This window comes from Mustela nivalis, assembly GCF_964662115.1.
Source record: "Mustela nivalis genome assembly, chromosome: 10".
Taxonomy (NCBI): Eukaryota; Metazoa; Chordata; class Mammalia; order Carnivora; family Mustelidae; genus Mustela; species Mustela nivalis.
In genome coordinates, this window is record NC_139029.1 from 43,230,446 (window position 1) to 43,249,904 (window position 19,459).

General features: G+C 41.8%; 1 protein-coding gene and 1 long non-coding RNA gene across 2 annotated transcripts in view; one reads left to right on the forward strand and one right to left on the reverse strand.

The window, feature by feature from the left end:
• The window catches only part of LOC309843189 (uncharacterized protein), a 657,188-nt gene that overhangs the window by 351,895 nt on the left and 285,834 nt on the right, over positions 1–19,459 (reverse strand). The window lies entirely within an intron of this gene.
• Positions 6,010–10,967, forward strand: LOC309842167. The gene is made up of 4 exons (XR_014299538.1): positions 6,010–6,120; positions 7,952–8,095; positions 8,288–8,336; positions 10,767–10,967. It is a non-coding gene; the product is annotated as an uncharacterized lncRNA (long non-coding RNA).

Below are 19,459 nucleotides of genomic sequence, written 5' to 3' on the forward strand. Positions count from 1 at the left end.
TTTAAATTATGGGGAAAAAGTATAAGATGTCCTTAACAACAAAAAGATGTATATGTTTATATGGGGCAGCATTAAATCATTTATTTGGTATCCTCCTTGCTCTCCTCTATGCAGGAGGGAAATAGTTTTCTTCTTATAGTAACTTGCATACCTCAAGTCAGCTAACATACAAGTTATAACAGTAAGAACATATCAGTTCTAACTGTTGATTTAGCTGAGTAAATTGTAAAGATCTCATTGGCTTTATTCAATGATTCATAAATAAGGCAGCGCCCAATCTACCAGACAGAGAGGAGCTAAGGAGCTCTACAAAATGAAATGTTTTTATAGGCAGGAGGGAGCAAGAACAAGGAAGTTGAATTAGGCCAAAAAAGCAGATTAATTATGGCAAGATTCCTTTCTTTTAGGGGCTGGCAGGGGTCTACCAGGCAGATTATCTAACTCCCCTGATCAGGTGATTCCTGATGGACTGGTTTAAGGCTCTATTTCTAGGACAGGTAGAACTAATTAAGTCTCGATTTGCTGACATGGGGCTCAGCATAAGTGACTCCATCTTGGGCCTACTGTCTTGCTTATAAGTATTAGCAAATGTAGAGTTGCTTTGTGCTCAATGATTATAAGAAATTTCTATGGAATTATAGAGTGAAGATGAAGGATATAATGTGAAAAACACATTTCTAGCACTCATTTAAAAATAAGAATATGTTAATAATCCCTTCCATTTTGGAGTACACAGTATTAGCTGTGCACCGCACCAAGCCCTTCATATGCGTTATGACTTATATTTACTCATGCATTCAGTATACCTGGGCTCATTGCTGATGGCTGGGAATGCTATCATAGGAAAACAACTGGTCTGAGAAGGACTTTGATTTGTTCTCATTGGAGGTTAAAGATCAGTAGGGAGGCAAAAGTAAGGTGATGCTGGTATAACTGAAGGCCACAGGTCAGTTGTGGACAGCTTATGCTTTGGGTGCTAACTGCTGAAACCAGGGATGAGAGACTTCATGAGAATCTACTTGGCAGAGTGTGCACTGGGCCTCATGCAGAGGGCATGACACACTTAGGCCAAGGTGTGGGAATCCCAGGAGCTTCAGTGTCTGAACCCCTTGGCCTGGCCTTGCTGCCACATCAAAGGAATAAACACTTCCCACAGGAGGACTGGGGCTGGACCCCCAGTCCCTGGGGTGGGGAACAGGGAGACCAGAAACCAAGGTACCACGAACCTGCAGTGACCCATGTCAGATGCTACCAGTACCAGCCCAGAAGGTATACTCAGGAGATGCCTGGCCTTCGACATTGCTACCTTAAATCCACAGTGCCTCACCTGCGAATTGTGAAATTCAAAATGCTTTGGAAAACTGAAGAGTTTGTTTTGTTTCCAAGCGGCAAACTCATTTGGCAGCAAGGCCCATCCTAAATTTATGCGAGGCAATTTGTTGTCTTTCTATATTCCAAACAGAACTACAATTGAAACATTTTCTTCTGGGGGAAAAAAAATGTATCTCATTATGGGGTGTTTCGTAGACCCAGCTGAGTGTATTTTATAATAATGAAAATTCTAAAAATGTTTGATGTCTAACTTAGGCCTAAAGGTTCCAGGTAAAAGACAGTAGATGTGCATAGTAATTGTTACCCTTACATTTAATATTCCTAACCCCCAAGGAGAGTAATAATAATAATAATAATAATAGTAATAATAATAATAATAATACTATTCCCACGTTACAAAAACTTAGAAAAGACTCAGAAAGGTGAGTGGTAGAATCAGAACATGGACACATGTCTGTGCTTCAAAGCCCAAACAAAATTTCAACTGACATTGCTTAGTGAAAAAATATATTGACCTTAACACTTTTCTCTGACCTCTTAAATGCTGGTAGAATTACCTTCTTAACCACTTATTATCTAAAGAGAAAATTAATAATTCGTGGCTCCCAGGCCAGCTATTTTATAAAGGAAGCTGAACTGGGACCTTCTCCTACTCTCATGCTCTGGTCCCGATAGAACAGACAGAGAGCTCCGGACCTCCCAGCCTCCAGGTTGCCTCTTACCAGCCCTTGTTTCCTGTTCTGGGAGGATATATGATACTACCACCAGCAATCCTCCCACTGCTCTTTCCCCAACCACACCTGTGGCCTGAAAAACAAAAGAGATCTAGCCCTAGGGTTGTGCATTGATTTGCTTCCAAATTTCTGGTCAAAAGTTAACTGTTAATCTAACTTTCAGTATCGGGAGTTTTCACCTAGCTCTGTGTCACCTCACTTAGTTTCAGTTACCAAAAGCCCTGTCCATAGTTAACCAGAGGGTGTTTTAAAATGGTAATCTGTTAAAGGGTTAGTATCCAAAATATATAAAAAGCTTATAAAAGTCAACGCAAAACCCCCACAAATAACACAATTAAAAAATGGGCATAACAGTATTCACTGTTCTGCTGAAAATAAATAAATTAATTTTAAAAAATAATTTAAAAAATAAATAAAATAAAATAATCCAAAAAAAAAAAATGGGCAAAAGACCTGAACAGACATTTCTCCAAAAAAAGGTGTACAGGTGACCAACGTACACATGAAAAGATCAACATCACTCATCATCAGGGAAATATAAATCACAGCTACATTGAGATATTACCTCACACCTGTCAGAATGGCTAATATCAAAAACACAAGAATACAAAAAAACACAACAATACAGAGAAAAGGAACCCTCATGCACTGTTGGTGGGAATGCAAACTGGTGTAGCCACTGTGGACAATAATATGGAGACTCCTCAAAAAACTGAATATAGAATTATTATTTGGCCCAGTAATTCCACTCCTGGATATTCACCCAAAGAATATGAAAACACTAATTCAAAAGGATATATGCACTCCTATGTTTATTGCAGCATTATTTCCAATAGCCAGAATATGGAGGCAACCCTAGTGTCCATCAATAGACAGATGGGTACAGATATAGTGTGTACATAAAATGAATATTATTCAGCCACACAAAAAAAGAATGAAATCTTGCCATCTGCAACAACATGGATAAAATCTAGAGAGAATAATACTAAGCGAAGTAAGTCAGCAAAAAATAAATACCATATGATCTCACTCATATGTGGAATTTAAGAAACAAAACAAATGAACACAGGGGAAAAAAACCCAAAACAGACTCTTAACTATAGAGAACAAATTGACGGTTACCAGAGGGGAGGTGGGGCGGGGGAATGGGTGAAACAGGTGATGGGGATTAAGAGTACACATATGATGATAAGCACTGAGTAATATACAGAATTGTTGAATCACTATATTGTACACCTGAACTAACATAATACTGCATGCTAACAAAAATGAAATTAAAATAATAAAAAACAAAATAAAATGGTCATCCTGTCCTATACTTTCTGATAGCTCTTTCTTCCAAGGGTTTTAGCACAGTGCCTCAGATAGTATATATTGAATTAGTGCTACTTAATCAATTACATAATTAATTAAGGAACAGATTCTTCTGAAAGAGTAAGTTTTTATCTTCTCCAGTCCCTGTTTTTGATCTTCCTTAGCTTCCACAGGTTCTAAGTAAAAGTAAAATAGGAAAGAAAATCAAACCAAATCAATAAACAACAAACCCAGAAATTTATCTAGAGAGTTTTCATCACTAACACAACATTTTCACCCCATGGCTTCAGTGGGGGGCGACAGGCAGCAGGGGGTATGTTGACACATGTAACAAAGGGGAGGATGAAGGCAGAGAAGTTCAGAGAATTGACCCTGGTGCACACCCCAGTAGCTCAGTTCCATCTAACTACTAGCCCTGTGACCTTGGACGGTCGTATGAACTCTCTGGACCTTGGTTCCCTCATCAATAATATGGGAGTGATTATAATAGCATTGTCTATCTTCTTAGGTTAAGGATTAAATTGAGCTAATGTACATAAAGCAGTTGACTCCCAACACCCCCAAACTCAGTTACATGTGTTTGTTTCAAGTGTAATTTCCTCCTGGTATTGATTCAATCTCACTGAGTCCAGCCCATGCATTTAAACTCCAGATTCATAATAAGCAATAATAGTACAGTAGTTATAAAGACAAAAACACAAAATTTGAGTTTCAATTTCACCATTCTGTGCAATCACTTAGAGTTTTTGTTGGCATTTAAAATTTAAAACGCTAAAAGGGTACAAGCTGAGAGGTATAATATTTTTGTGTATACTCAGATATTCATTTTTATTTTTTACTACCAAGTTAATGTATACCAAATTTCATTTTTTAAAAAATTTTGATTGTCTGCATGCCTGTTCTCATCATCACTATTGTATGTATTTTTTTTCATATCTCTCACTGTATTAAAACAATCTTGACACCTTGGAGCAATGGGGGTACTAAATGATCTGTTTTAGGTGTCAAATAGGTTAAGGTTGCCACTCTTAGTAACTAACTGCTAAAGTGCTTCGGTGAGGTTGTAATGATTCACCATACACCTACAGTGTTCTCTGGTTGCCCTTGAACCTTGACTCTGCAGAGTCAGGAGTGTGGCCCTGAGCCACCTCAGTCTTTCGTGTGAGTTCCCACCTGGAAAACAAAAGCAGTAACAGCTATCCTGCAGAGCTGTGTCCAGTGTAGGTGGAACAGCACAACACAGTGGTTGCCCAGTGTAGGTGGCCCTGACCGGGCTTCTCCTGTCCTTTCATGTGCATAAGAAAGGACTATACTTACCCTGCCCACCCCCCATCCTGCCCCCTGGCTGGGACTGTATCTCATCCTGGGATCACAACACAACACACAGAGAGCATAGGACTGGATCTTATGAAGTCCTAAGTAGCCCCGTCCTCCAACTTGGAAAACCTCCCAGTCCTAAAGGTTCAGATGTGCTCAGCAGGGACTTCACCTTTGTTCCTGGTTCCACGGTGATAATATCCTGTGTGTATCCAAGGTTAAATACCATACGTGCTCCACCAAATACACTGCTGCTATATATTTACATGGCTCACATAAAACTGGATAGAATAGCTTGGCATTAAAAGACAGCATTTGCGAAGTATGGTCAAGAATTGGGGCGCCAGGCAGTCCGCGTGAAACGAAGCATCTGTTCTATCTGACAAGTTGATAATTCTATACTCCTGGCGTCTCATATTAAATTCTCTATTTTAGGAACATCAAGAGCCCTCCCCCCAACTCCAGATCTCCCTTGCTGAGTCCTTAAACTTAGGGAGTTTTGTTTTTCAAAACTAGAGCTAAAAATATTTGGTTTTACGTGTGCATCTTTTAAAAGTTGAGGCAATTTCTTTGAGTTTTGGTTGAAGATGATTTCTCCTTTTCCAGTTCTAAAATGACTGTGGTTCCATGAAAAGGATAAATGTATTTATGATAATTAGCATTCTAATTAAACGCCTACATGATTCTCTGCTTACTAGTGACAACATGCCTTTCCTGACATTTCATATAATCTTTATGTCTACGCACACGTGCACACACATACACACGCTCCCAATGCTGATATTATTCCCATAATATACGAGGCCACAGAGCCTCTGAGAGCTGAAGCAGCACGCCAGGCAACACAGGCTCTCAGGTCGGGGCTCCATATCCCATGATCCCCTGCACCTTTTTGAGGGTCAGGACCCCACCCCATCCCCAGGGCTATAAAAAAGGCAGGGATATAGTCAATATCCTAGTATCCTTTATTTCCCTAGAGTTAATACACACAGTAACTTCTCAAAAAACATCTGCCAAAGAAGGGGACCAGGTTCTGCTCTTACCAACAATCATTACAAGTAACAGTTTTTAATCAACGTATCATCTCATTCTTTAATACTACTCTATAATCCTCTTAGTAGAGATGAAATAGATGTGCAGGGAGCTAAGGCAGGACTTCAAAGTCTCCCAGCTAGGAGAGAGGTAATGAAAAGATCTGAATGCAGGTCTTCTGGAACTTACTTCCGAGTCCTTTCAAATAAACCACATTGACCTTTTGGGTGTAGCTGTATCGTAGAGAGGAGTAAGTAACCTAGCTACACTGCAAACAGGAGGGCAGAAATTCCCCTTACTCCGGTGAGGAGACACGGGGGTTTTAAGAGAGCTCCAGGGTCACAGGAAAAGGACACAAAGGCCACAGAGGACTTGATCTGCGCACCCAAAGGTAAACGGCCAGGGGAGACAAAACAATTTCCATCTCAGTGACCACCATTCCAGAGGCAAGTGCAGACCAGCCATTGAGCCACAGGGACCAGTGAGGGGTCCTTTCCCGGCCACAGTGGAATAACACCGCTGCCTCTATACCTACAGAGCCATCCAGAGAGGAGGAAGGTAGAGAGAGTTTTAGAAGACTAAACATGGGTGAGAAAGAGACTAAGTTACTCAGAAGAGGTAAAACAGATCACGTTCACTGTTAGTCCCTCTCTCCCGCTCCTCATTGCCAAGCATAAGGGTGAGGTTCCTGAGCAAGGTTAGGGTCCCTGGAGGAAAGAAAGCTGAATTTTTTTTTTTAAATGAAAGTGGAGTCTCCACACTTAAAGATGAAATGTTTTAAATTAATATATAATGTATTATTTGTTTCAGGGGTACAGGTCTGTGATCCATCAGTCTTACCCAACTCACAGCACTCACCAAAAGATGAAATTTTTTTAAAGCTCATTTAAAATTAACCGGTTAGTCACTACACGTTGAGGGGGCAAAAAGAGAAAATAATTTCTGTAGCTCTATAGATTTATCTACAGCATATCACTGCATATTCGTTCAAAGGAGAGTTTTGACTGATGACTGTAAGGTGTTGGGAACGGAAGAGTGAGCAAAGCAAAAAAGATAGTGAATTCACTACATAAAGTAAAGCTGAAAAGTTTGGTAAATGGCCCAAGGTCAAACCACAATTTAAACTCTGGTGTATCTGATTCCAAAGCCCATACTCTTTCTGTCTCCCCATACTAGTTAAATATGAACTAGAAAAACAGAATTTCATGCTTATAGCTTGGCTGTTTTTTTTTTTTTAAAGACCAGATGTACAACTTGCTCTATTTAATAATTCTCTTACCTTCTTTAGCCTCCCTTAAAGAAGTCTGGGGCCCTATGTCTGTGCATTTGTGTCAACTATCTAATGATGAAGGCAGCATTGCAAGAAAACCAAACTAGGCCCTAAGAAATGAAATACTACAGTAGTGGTTCTAAAGTGTGGCCCCAGGACCAAGAGCATTAACTTCACCTGGGAACTTGCTGGAAATGCAAATTCTTGGGCCATACCTCAGGCCTACTGATTCAGAAACTCTGGGGGAGGGACCCTGCACTTTTTAACAACTTCTCTAGGTAGCTAAAATGCACACTACAGTTTGAGAACCACTAACTTAAGGGCACAGGGGAGTGCTAGTTCCCCTGAACCTTAGCATACCTCAGAATCCTTCTTAACACAGGGATCCAAGAAGCCATGGCCAGCTTGTCCAGAGTCAGTGTTTATAAAGAGACATATTTGCCATTGGGGGTAGTGCAACCAACTAATTCTACAGATGGGAAGATGAGGTCAAGGGAAAGAAAATGATATACACAAAGTCACAGAGCAAAAAAGTGGCAGAAATAAAGTAGACTCCAGTTTGGTCCTTCTCAACCCCACTGTGGTTTGGCTCATGCAGTATTTCCTGATGAACAGAAAGTGAAACGGCAGAGATTGGGTGGGAGTTAATAACTTTTATAGGCAATGATGTGGGATCTGGTTGAAGAATGAGAATATCATCAGGGATTGTGAAGGAACCCGACACCCAGTTTGGGACTGGAATAGGCCAGCACGAAGCAAAGGAGGCAGAGGAGAAATCTGAGCTGGAAATGGAAGGGCATCACTCCCCCTTACCCTGTTTGGGTTGCATCCAGCTCCCCCAGATCCCTCCTCTGTTTTGCAATTTGGATGAATTACCTCGCTGGGTGCCTGCTTCCTGGAACCCCCCTCCACCCACAGCTGCTGGATCTGATCTCCATCCGTCTTCACCCAGGCGAAGAGCCCAAAGGGGCTCCAGGGAGACTGCAGTCTCCAGCTTGAACGAGAAGCAGGACTTCCAGGAACACTGCTGTTGATGAGCAGAATCCGACAACATGGTCACCCAATCCTTGTGAAATTACTGGATGTGATAGAACAGGTAAAGAATATTTTGTTTGGGGGAACAAAACCCCTCCATGACTCTGAGTTCACCAACTTCTCCTTTGGTTGTGGCCGGGTAGTTTTTTAGTGAAACGGATCCCATCTAGAATATTCCTTCAGTGTAAAAATAGCACCAAAGTGTCTGAATTGGGGAAAATAACTGGATTTTTTTTTCTCACCTTTGGTCCAGATGCCAGTGATTTCATCCCACTTGGAATTTCCATCACTTAACCAGCTTGGTAAGATTCCTAATATCTTCAAGCATCAGTTGTTTCATGTGTAAAATTAAGATCACAATTGAGATAATTTCTGCCTTATCCATCTCATAGGATGAGGTCAAGTGAGATAATGGTTTTGAAAGTGCTTTGCAATCTGTTAAATATCAGAGATGTGACTATATGTTACTATTATCACTTCCAACCAACTTCCAGAGTCCCCGTTTACTAGTGTGTTTTATGGCTACATCCTGGAGCTTATCATTAAAAGGAAACGTTCCACCCCTGACATCTTAGACTCTAATATACAAATCTCCGACTCTCACTTCCTATCAGTCCAGTTTTCCCTTCCTTAAGCCTACTACACATATTTTTTACCTCATCACAACCCTCTAGTTCTTTGGCCTTTTATTTTCACTATGAGCCTCCTCCTGCTTTTACTTCCTTTCCCTAATCCCTGAAACGACATGGTCCATCACTATAATCTTTTCGTAGCCAATGCCTTCACGCTCTCAATGTCTCCTTCTTCTACCACACTGGAATGAGATCCTCAGCCTCATATCACTGTAAGCATCTGCCTTCTCCCCTTCTCCTTCCCAAGTTGCTGAACACTGTTGGAAGAAATGACACAAGTAGATGGACGGCTGCCACCCCCGCATTTATGGTCCCCAAGCTCAGTGGGCCTTACTGCCAGAGCAAACATTCCACATCTTACTCTGGTCAAGCCACCTTTCTAATTGCTGCTCCCCGTCTTGTAGCAAATAACCTGGTTGACTTTTCAGTGGGAAAACTGAGGCTCTCAGATAAGCACTTGAAACCTCTCCTTCCAAAACCACACACTTAAACATCTACTTCTTAAAAAAAAAAAAAAAAAATTATTTATTTATTTGACAGACAGAGATCACAAGTAAGCAGAGAGGCAGGCAGAGAGAGAAGGGGAAGCAGGCTCCCCACTGAGCAGAAAGCCCGATGCGGGGCTCAATCCCAGGACCCTGGGATCATGACCTGAGCTGAAGGCAGAGGCTTTAACCCACTGAGCCACCCAGGCACCCCTAAATATCTAGTTCTAAGTCTGGCTTAGGGATCCTGTGCTAGACCAACAGACATCTTTCTCCCATGCCAGGGAAAGTCCTCCATCTCTTGCCCCAGCTGATCTTCACCTCACTCCTCCAGAAATGTTTTCTCTCCTGGATATTTAATTTCTAAAATGTTAAAAGAAAGTTGCTCCCGTATTTTCTTTTAGCACATGTGCCCGTGTCCCTTTCTTTTCACAAATTCTCTCAAGGAGTACTCTACCATACTCCACAGCCATTCTCTATTCTGCTGAATCCATCTTGGTTGAAGTTACCAGTCACTGCCTACCAGCAAATTGCCAGACTGCCAGTGTTTCTCAGTCATTGGTTTGGTTGACTGCCTTGTGACATCTCGATAATGCTCTGTCTTTTCCTTCTAACTCTCCCTTTACTGGCTCTTGAGATGTGACTCCTTATGGAGCTCCCTGACCCACTCTGACATTTCCTTCCTGCTGATATATATATGCACACTTAGATATTTCCTTCTTGGAGATATATTTACATACTAGATTCTTCCTATCTGTCTCTACTAAAATGCTGATTTTCCCAATTTGATTTTTTTTAGCTATTAATACTTCCTGAATAATTTCATCTGCTCCAGGGTTTCATGGTGATGATTCTTTTATTGAGGATTATTTCCAATTATGAAATTCCACCCTGAGGTTTGACTACTTAATTTCTATGTAATTGATGTGCCCAGAAAGGAATTTAATACCTTCCCTCAAACAGGCTTTCCTCCTGTGTCCCTTAACTTAGTAAATGTGTGCTTAGATACCTAAAATTCTGGATATATTGCTGACTTCTCTTTCCTACACTCTAATAGCAAAGGAGCCCTTGAGCTCTTTTGTCTTCTCTTCATCTCCTCTGCCTCTGACTGAGTTCAGACTTTCAGTGTCTCTCCTATGGATTGTTGTCATCATCTCCTGATTGGTTTTCCTGCCTCCAGTATTAGATCCTTCTTACACATTCATCATGTCAAAGTAAAAACAAAAAACCTATCAGTGTATTCCTACCATTTACTGAGCACTTGCTATATGTCTGGCATCCTGGTAAATTCTTTACATTCATTGTGACATTGTAGCCTCACAGCAACCCAATGAAGGAAATACGGATATTCACAATTTCAGAAGGAAAAAACAATACTGTGAAACTACTTACTACATGGGAAAATCAGCAATTAAACCAAAGCCCACGTGCTTTATGTCCATCCACTAATATGCTTCTCCATGGCTCAGAGAATAAATCCAAACTCCTTAGCATGCCATGTCCCCAGAAACCCACCTCATGCCCTAGTTTCTCACAGTCCACATTAAACGTTCACCCCTTCTCCTCCTCCCCTCCCATCTCTTCACACCTGAAGAGACTGTTCTTCCTTCTGTAGCGCCACTAAACTCTGTGGAGACAACGCACAGAGTGCCAACCAACTTCATCTCATTTACAGTACTGCGAGTGAGCATCTTGAGATCTTTGTCTCCAAGACCTAATCCCATCTTTGGCCTACAGTATGTGGGTTGGCAAACTATAACCTGTGGCCCAAATCTGGCCTACCAATTGTTTTTGTAAATAAAGTTTTGTGAAACAATTCTTTTAGTCATTTGTCTACCATCTATGGCTACTTTCATACTACAATGTCAGAGTTGAATAGTTGCAACAAAGACTGTATGGCCCACGATTCTAAAATATTTACTATCTGGCCCATTATAGAGAAAGTTTGTCAGTCTCTGACATAGTAAAGGCATAATTAATGTTAGGCAACTGAAAGAGTTGCATGAAATATTGGCTGGATGAATCTCTGAATGATTGCATCATTCTTAAGAATAGTATCTTTTGGGAATGGAAAGTAAGAAATAAGAACATTTAAATTTGAGCAAGTGTTTCCTGGCAATTAGCAACGATCTTATTTTAACCATACCGCTCTGAAATGAACAGAATAAGTGGTATTTCTCCTTTATATCTATCTATTTACCTATCATCTTCTATCTATATATTTTTAGAATAAAGTAGAGGTTCACAGAAGTCAAGTCATGAGCCTATGGTCCAATGAATAGCTCAGGCTGGAACCAGGATTTGGACTCTATCATTTATGGGAAGTCAGAAGTCACAGGTCTTCAGAGATCAGTCTCCTGGGGCACAAAACAAGGCAGTAAAGTGGACCCCAGAGGGACAAGGGGAAATATCCAATATTAATAATAATCACTCTTAAAAAATAATAATCCCTCTGCCTACCCTCTCGGAGTGTTTTCAAATGAGCATTGTCACTTATAAAGTACTTAGAAAACATAAAAGCATTGAATGTTTAGAGAATGAGGAAGGACTTTTCTTATCTTGCTCATTTCACCATTCTATCAACCTGTAAGAATTCTTCAATGAAGAAATAAGTAATTCAGCTCTGAAAGGTTAAGTTTCACCAACATATCAGTGTTCAAACTGATCTCTCTGGTTGAAAATCCTTGCTCTTTTTAAAACTCTGGGCCACTTTCCTTTACTTGTAAACGTATCAGTTATAGCTTGAAGAAGATCTCATTTCCAGAGACTTTAGGACATGCTGCACAGCCCTTTGTGCCCTGCTATCCTTGTATTAGACATGGTCAAGATTTACCAGCAATTTTGAGAAGCTTTCATTGTCATAATTTCATTGTTGCATATTGTTGTTATATTTATTTGTTAGATTTGATTGTAACATTGTTGTCCCTGCAGATCTCCCAGGGACAAATGCTGAATTTGTTTTTCAAACCCTCCCAAAGGCTAGAGCTAACCAGTGTATTTGGACAGAGGGTGTGGAGGCTTCCCTAGCCACATCACACCCACCTAGATAAGGAGACAGGATGCCACATGACCTTCCAACATTTGCCAAAGAACAGGCTAGCAGGGGGATCAAGAGAGGGTGGGTGTGCCTAGTTAATCAGGCAGAGCAGACTAAACAAGCCTACACATGCTGACCTTTTCCTTCCTTTGGGTTTTTAATGAAAGTTCTTTCTACCCAAGAACAAAAACAGTCATTTGTTCCTTCATTTAACATCCACTGAGCACCTATCCCAGGACAGCCCTTCTTTCCTGCAAGGAGCCTGTCAACTGGTGGACAAAACAAACATGTAAATAGACAAAAAGGTGGTGAACTTACAAGGTGGTGAGAACTTGGAACAAAGCTCTGAGAAAGCAAGCCCTTCTCTCTGGGACTTGGAGAAGCCTCAAAGAGGAGATAACATTGGAGCTGGGTTTTAGAGCATGAGTAGGAATTTGCCAAAAAATATTATTTCAGTGATTTATTGATTACATACAATAAACCAAAATCAAGGCTGGGAACCTATCCTTCCTTGTTAATTCCCACTTCATCACATTTTAGAAATAATGAAACGAGTTCAAAGAAAGAATCCAGTGCATCCAAATTCATAAAGGCAGTAAATGGCAGAGCGAGGTCCAGGCCCAGGTTTTCCTGGCTTTACCAGCAGCATTATTTTGGTACTTCTATTTCCGATGAGGGCCTGAGAGGCAGAAAATAAAATTTTACATTCCTGAAAAGGGAGGTGTTTGGATGAGCTGAACACACGGTCATGGAGGAAAGGAGCTGAAGATAAGTGATCACAATAAGCTCAGGTTTGGAAGGGCCCTGTATGTGTCATCCTCTCAGATTTTTTTCCGTGGGAGTGCTGGGAAGAAGCCACAGTCAGGTTTCTTGTTTAGAAATGTCAACATAGCAGAAGGCAAGAGAAAACTGGAGACCAATCACGAGGTTGCTATCTTCGTCCCGGCCAGGGATATTTAAGACCTGAATGAAGACTGTATTTCATGAGGATCGAATTTTCAGAATCCGTGTGAATGGGAACAGGCTTCTGGAATGGGTCTCCCACTAAACTGTGACTGTGCTTTCATAGAAGAGCCCTTTGAAATCCAGTGCATTTTGTAGATGGAAAGCTGAAGCCCAGAGAGGGGATGAGTAAGGACAGAGGGTGTCAAGCCTACGTCCTGACCTTTGGGGCCTGACAGCCTTTCCCCTTCCTGACAGCTCTTTGAGGGTGCAATAACCCAGACTCTCCCTTCCCCCGCCTCACATGGGTTGCAGCCGTTTCTCTTTCCCCTCAAGTCATCCTGGAACATCTCCCAGTACACGGACAAGATCCAGCCATCTAGGAAGGCTGGCAGGAGGAAGCCCCTAACAATGAACAAATGTTTAGGGAAAACTCCCAGTGATTTCCCTAGCGAGCCGAGACAGAGCAAACCTTCCCGGAGCTCCTGCTTCACTGAGCAGGAACAGGTGATGAGGAAAAGCAGGATGGCGGAGCCTGCAATGCCCCAGACAGGCTTTGAAGCAGAAAGCCAAGTGCAATCAGTTTTAGGAATATTACTTACCTTCCTCTACGTGCCAATAGTGGGTGGGAGCAGAAAGAGAATACTGTGCAGAGACGCTCCCTTACCAGAGAATGTGGCTAGTTCAAGATTCTGGTCTGTGTTAGACAATGACTGCACCAGTTCCAACATCCTGCACAGGCTCCTACTGACCTCCCGTGGCCACCTGTCCAGCATCCAGGGAGGCTCTGTGGGCTAACTCCCATTTTCCCTGGGAAACCCATGAGCTCTGCCAACCCATGAGCTCTGCAACCCTCAGTGGACTGAGGGCTGGTATCATCCTTCCCTCCTATATAGTCCCAGCAGTAGGGAGACAGACAATGCCAATAATGGGTGCCCTTCCCCAACTAGTGAAGATCCCAAGAGCCTTGTCCTCACAGGACAGAGATTAAAGGTACACTGGGTATCTAAGTGAGGAGGCCTGGTGAAGAAGAGAGGAAAAAGTATGAAGCTACCAAAAAAAGGGGGCCAGACAACTTTGAGGACAGACAATGGGGAGGTCTGAAGGACTTTCAGCCAAAGGCTATAAACATGTGCAGTGTGTTCATATGTGTCCTCAGTGCCAGCTTATTCGAGTGAGACAGCTTCTCAAGTGGCCCAGAAAGGGAACAAGGCTCCCTTTATGGTGTTCTCCTACCACCAAGAACCTTCCATGAGAGCCAGCAGAAAATGTTCTAGCCAGTTCCACCTCCCTGCCTTTGGTCATTTCCTTTTCCTGCCTGGCGTCCTCCCGGCACCTTCCCTTAACCCATAGTGAACGTTCCAGTTCATTTCACACCTTCTCTCCCATAAAGCTTTCTGCCTTGGGTTGGTTTCCTCAGAAAACAAGAGCCCCAGTCAGAGACTTGGATGCTGGTAGTTTATTTGAGGTCGATCCCAGAAAGCAAAAGTGAGGAGTGTGATGAGTGAAACGGAGAGGGAAAAACCAGCGTAAGGCGCAGCAGGGTCAATGTGGCCATGGCCAGGGTGACGCACACCTCCCAAGAAACGTACCATATGCGTCCCACAATTATCCATCAGTTGGCCGAGAGACTGGGGCCCTTCTCCAGGGACTTCTCACCTGCCTCCCCACCCCAGTCCCCATCCCCTGATGAGGGTTGACTAGAACACCATCCGTGTACTTAAGTTCTCCTAGAAGCAAATGCTGAGACAAGGACTCAATGCAAGGGAGCACCTGGAGGAGAGCAGGAAGTTGAGGCTGGGAGAGCCTGTGGAGGCCGATAAAGGTGTGTGAGGGAGCAAGTTACCACAGCTGGGCGATTCTAGGAGCCAGTATAGAAACGTGCCTCCGAATTATGCCTGCAGAGAGGAGAGGGCGCTGACGGGTTTTTCTCCACTCTTCCCATCATTTCTTGAGGTTTGAAGCCTGCTGCCTAGGTTGCAGGTAAGAATTTAAAGCCCTTCCAGCATTCCCAGCACAGAGACAGAGTGGGGTCTGGCTGCGGGAGAAAGCCCACAGACAAAGAAGTGTAGCTACTGGCATTGTAATTCAGGTCCATCCGGGTAGGGGCGTAGGTGTGGCATTGCCAGCTGGCTGAACAAACTCCCCAAACCGAGAAGGCCCTGAGGTAAGGAGCTGGAAGACGGGAACTCTGCCAAGGGGAGGGGAGTCTGAGCTGTCTACAATGACTGTGGCTGCAGTGAAAGGCAAGCCGATCACAGGCACCAAGGCAGCATCTAAGCTTATTACGGCCGGCAACACTGACTTTCTCTTCCCATCTTTTGAATACTTATTAAGTAATCATTAGACATATGTAAGTTGCCCTATATGAATGTGTAAGTTGCACACTTGAAAGTAGATTGCCAGCTTTTGGGGGTCAGAGTCTGCAGCTTTGTCTTTTCATCTCTTTTAGTACTTAACACAAAGCTATATATCTAATTATGATTTTGTCTATTTTTGCAAAAAGTACAGAAGGTTTCATGCATGAGTTCCCTCCCTTCCCCATCTATAAAGTTATCTTCCTGTGTAAATGCCAGGCCTTACATCTATTCATTCTGTCTTGGAAATAACAAGGATAAGATTTATCCTTTTCCTGATTTTGGTCAACTCATTAGCTCACACTTTGGACATGACTGACTTTGCCTCTCTTCTGGAGTCCTCACTTGGTCAGTCGTTCCTTCCCTCAAATAGTCTGCATAGCAGGGAGTTGGGCTGGGTGGGGGTCCTGAAGTCTGGACCACCCCAGACCACTTAGGCTTTGTGTGATGTGTAAGACGAGGTTCTCCTAAAGAACCTGTAGGGATAATGTGCAAGATCCGGAATGCACCATAGGATACCCAAGGCTGGTATCCTATCTGGCTTGGCAAGAAACTCCACTCTGCATGATCAATTGTGTAACATTAGCCTGGGAAAGGGGGCACCTGCTTTCTCCTTCCCCTCAGTCCCAACAAGGTGAGGACAAATAAAAGGACCTCTCAGGTCTGGAATGAGGCATGGAAATGCTTGAGTCATGCCCAACACAGGTAATGTCCTCAGCTTCTCCCACTAACTCCAAGGTCTGCCATTTCCTAAGACTCAGCTTAGCCTTTGGAAAATGAATTGTTCCTTGTCAAAATCATTTAGATTTCTTTAGAAGATGAGAAGTTCCTGTTGACCTCCTTGAAATATGGAAAACCAAGTGGCTCAAAAAATGGAATATGGATCTGAGAAGTTCACCAGTCTTTCTGCCTCCTCAAATCCTTTTGGGAATAAGGTCAGAAGTGAATGAATAACTTTGCGTAACTTTACAAGATTAATTTATGCAGGATACTTTTTCTTGCTTCATTCCATCCTTATCCCCAGTCTAATTCCTTCTTGCCACAGGTCCCCATACAAGTAAGTTTGAATTATGTCCTTAAATATTCATGTATACTTGTAACCTGCGTAGGGTTGGTTGGGAAGCTTAGATATCTTTGATTTCTATAAATCATATGGTATTATAAGCCTCATTCTGTTTCTTCCTTTTGTCACTCAGTAATAGGATTTTTGGGGGAGGGTGGAAGGACACAATGTTTGTTTTGTTTCTTTTTCTCTCTTGAAGCTATCACGCAACAAGAGTACATGGTCTTTGAAAACTGACCATGTGAACCTCCCTGGTATCATGTCCCTCTCTTACTAAAGGAATCCCTGAAGTGAACATTATGTTAATCTCTTTCTCCTTGGTGTTGTTCCATCCCTGCACAATATTCTGTTTCTTTTTTTGTGGGGAGGGGGTTACTTCTTTTTTTTTTATTTCTTTTCAGCGTAACAGAATTCATTGTTTTTGCACCACACCCAGTGCTCCATGCAATGTGCGTGCTCCATAATACCCACCACCTGGCTGTTTCTTTGTCTGGTTTTGCTCCTTATGTAAATGAGTCATACAGAATGTTTTCCTCTGTGACTTGTTTTTTTAGCTCAATTTTTTTTAATTTGTCCACGTTGATGACAAAGCTGTAGTTGGTTCATTTTCATTGTCACAGAATATATTGTATAATATGGAGAATATGCTGATTTTTTTCACCTGTCTCGCATAGGTGGTCATTTGGATTGCTGGTGGTGGAAGTGATGCTATTCTGAATAATGTTATGAACACTTTAACCATGTTTCCATGTGCAACTGGGAAGGAGTTTGACAATGAAATAAGTCTAGGAATTGCTGAATCATGGGGCACACACACACACTCCCGTTTTAAGCAATGCCAAACTACTTCACAAGGTTTTTACATCAACTTACAGTCTCTCCCACAATATGATGGCTTCCTTTCTCCACATCCTGGGAAACTCTTACATTGTCAAACCGCTTACTATGGTGAATCTGGTGAGCCTATAAACATCTTCATTTTGGTTTTAATGTGTGTACTGTAACTGCCAATGAGCTTGAGCATCTTTTCATAACTTTATGAGACATTTGTGTTTTCTTTTCTGGAAAATTATTATTTGTATTTTTGCCCATTTGCCTCTTAAGTTGTTCATTTTTCTTATTAATATATAGAATTTTAAAATAAACATATTCTGGATACTAATCTTTTGTCATGCATATGTGGTTCAAATATTTTCCCCCCGTTTGGGTATTGACTTCAGCTTGTTTATGGCATCTTTTGATAGACAGAAATGTCTAATTTTAATGAAGTAGGATTTATCCATTTTGTGTGTGCTATGTCTTGCACAAAACATTATTTTTCTTGTGGTCATTAAGATATTCTTCAAAATGGCACACCATCACGACTTTACTCATGTTATTTACCTTCTCTGATCGTTGATTTGAAAAATACTTGTATCCTGGAGGGTTTATGAGGGTTTCAAGTGATAAATGTGTGTGGAAGAACTTAGGAAAGCACTTTACACATAACTGGGACCCCATAAGTATAATTCCTCCATTGTAGAACAGTCCTAATTCTATCTTTCACAGAGGTTAGACTTTTGCAAGTAATTTCACTTTAAACTATGAATACTTAGACTATGTTATTATATGCTATATATATTTTGTTAAGTATTTTATGGTTCACCAAAACCTTGTAAAATAAACAATAGTATCATCACCATCGTATTGATGAGGTAATTAATGGTTAGAAAATAAGGGACTATGGGTGCCTGGGTGGCTCAGTTGGTTAAGCCTCTGCCTTTGGCTCTGGTCATGATCCCAGGGTCCTGGGACAGAGCCCCGCATTGAGCTCTCTGCTCAGCAGGGAGCCTGCTTCCTCCTCTCTCTCTCTCTCTGCTTCTCTGCCTACTTGTGATATGTCTCTCTCTGTCAAATAAATAAATAAAATCTTTTTAAAAAATAAGGAAAGAAAAGAAAAGAAGGGACTGACCTTGGGCACAGCTATAAAAGGCAGAGTCATCATTATATTTCCTGTCTGCCTTTTTATCTAGACTGTGAAATGCTTTATGGGAGAATTTGTGTTCAGTGAATGGCAAGAGTCCTGTAATGGGGAAATAAATTATATAAATACGTATGTAGGAGTGTGGTAGAGGGAAAAAGGTAAAGGTGGTCTACATATCCTTTTGCTTTTTGCCTTAGAGAACACATGGTATAATTTTCCCTGGTCTGCATCTTCTAACCCTCCTGCCTAGACCTGACTGAGAGTCTTCTGAAACCACTCATACCCCAAAGTGTCTGCCTTGAGTCTACAGCCCTCTGGATGTGCATCGTAAAGATGGTGTCCAGAATTGAACCAACACACTGCTCCTTTCTGAGGAATTCCACATCAAGTGGAACATTGCTTCAGTCATAATATAACTAGACCCAGTGAGTATCTTTCTGTGAGAATCTTGAGTCACCCAGGACACATGTGTTAACAGGGTTTAGAGCTCTGTTTGTTTGCCTCCCCAGACAGATGTTGAAATAGGATCTCCCACCACCAAACTGCCCAGACAACCAAGCAACTGAGTAACCACTTGCTAAAGTTAACACTGTTACGGCATTCAGTTTCCCACCGATGAATTATAGCACAGTGTACACTGGATCCATTCAAGTCACTGAAGGTTAGATCTGAAAGGACCTTAGCCATCATCTAGACACCTCATATGTTATAGCAGAAAGGGAACCAGATTCAAAGACCGAATGCATGGGAGTAAATCTCTACATTAAATGTACATCCTTAGTTAAAGAACATTGTATGAATGGCCCTCACCTATAAAATGAAGATTAAAAAAATACTCCCTCTCTTACAGTGTAGGGTTGTGGTGAGAATCAAATCTAATATTATACATGCTTCTGTGATGCTCAACTTTAATCCAAGTATGAATTATGTATGTAAGAAAAGAAAA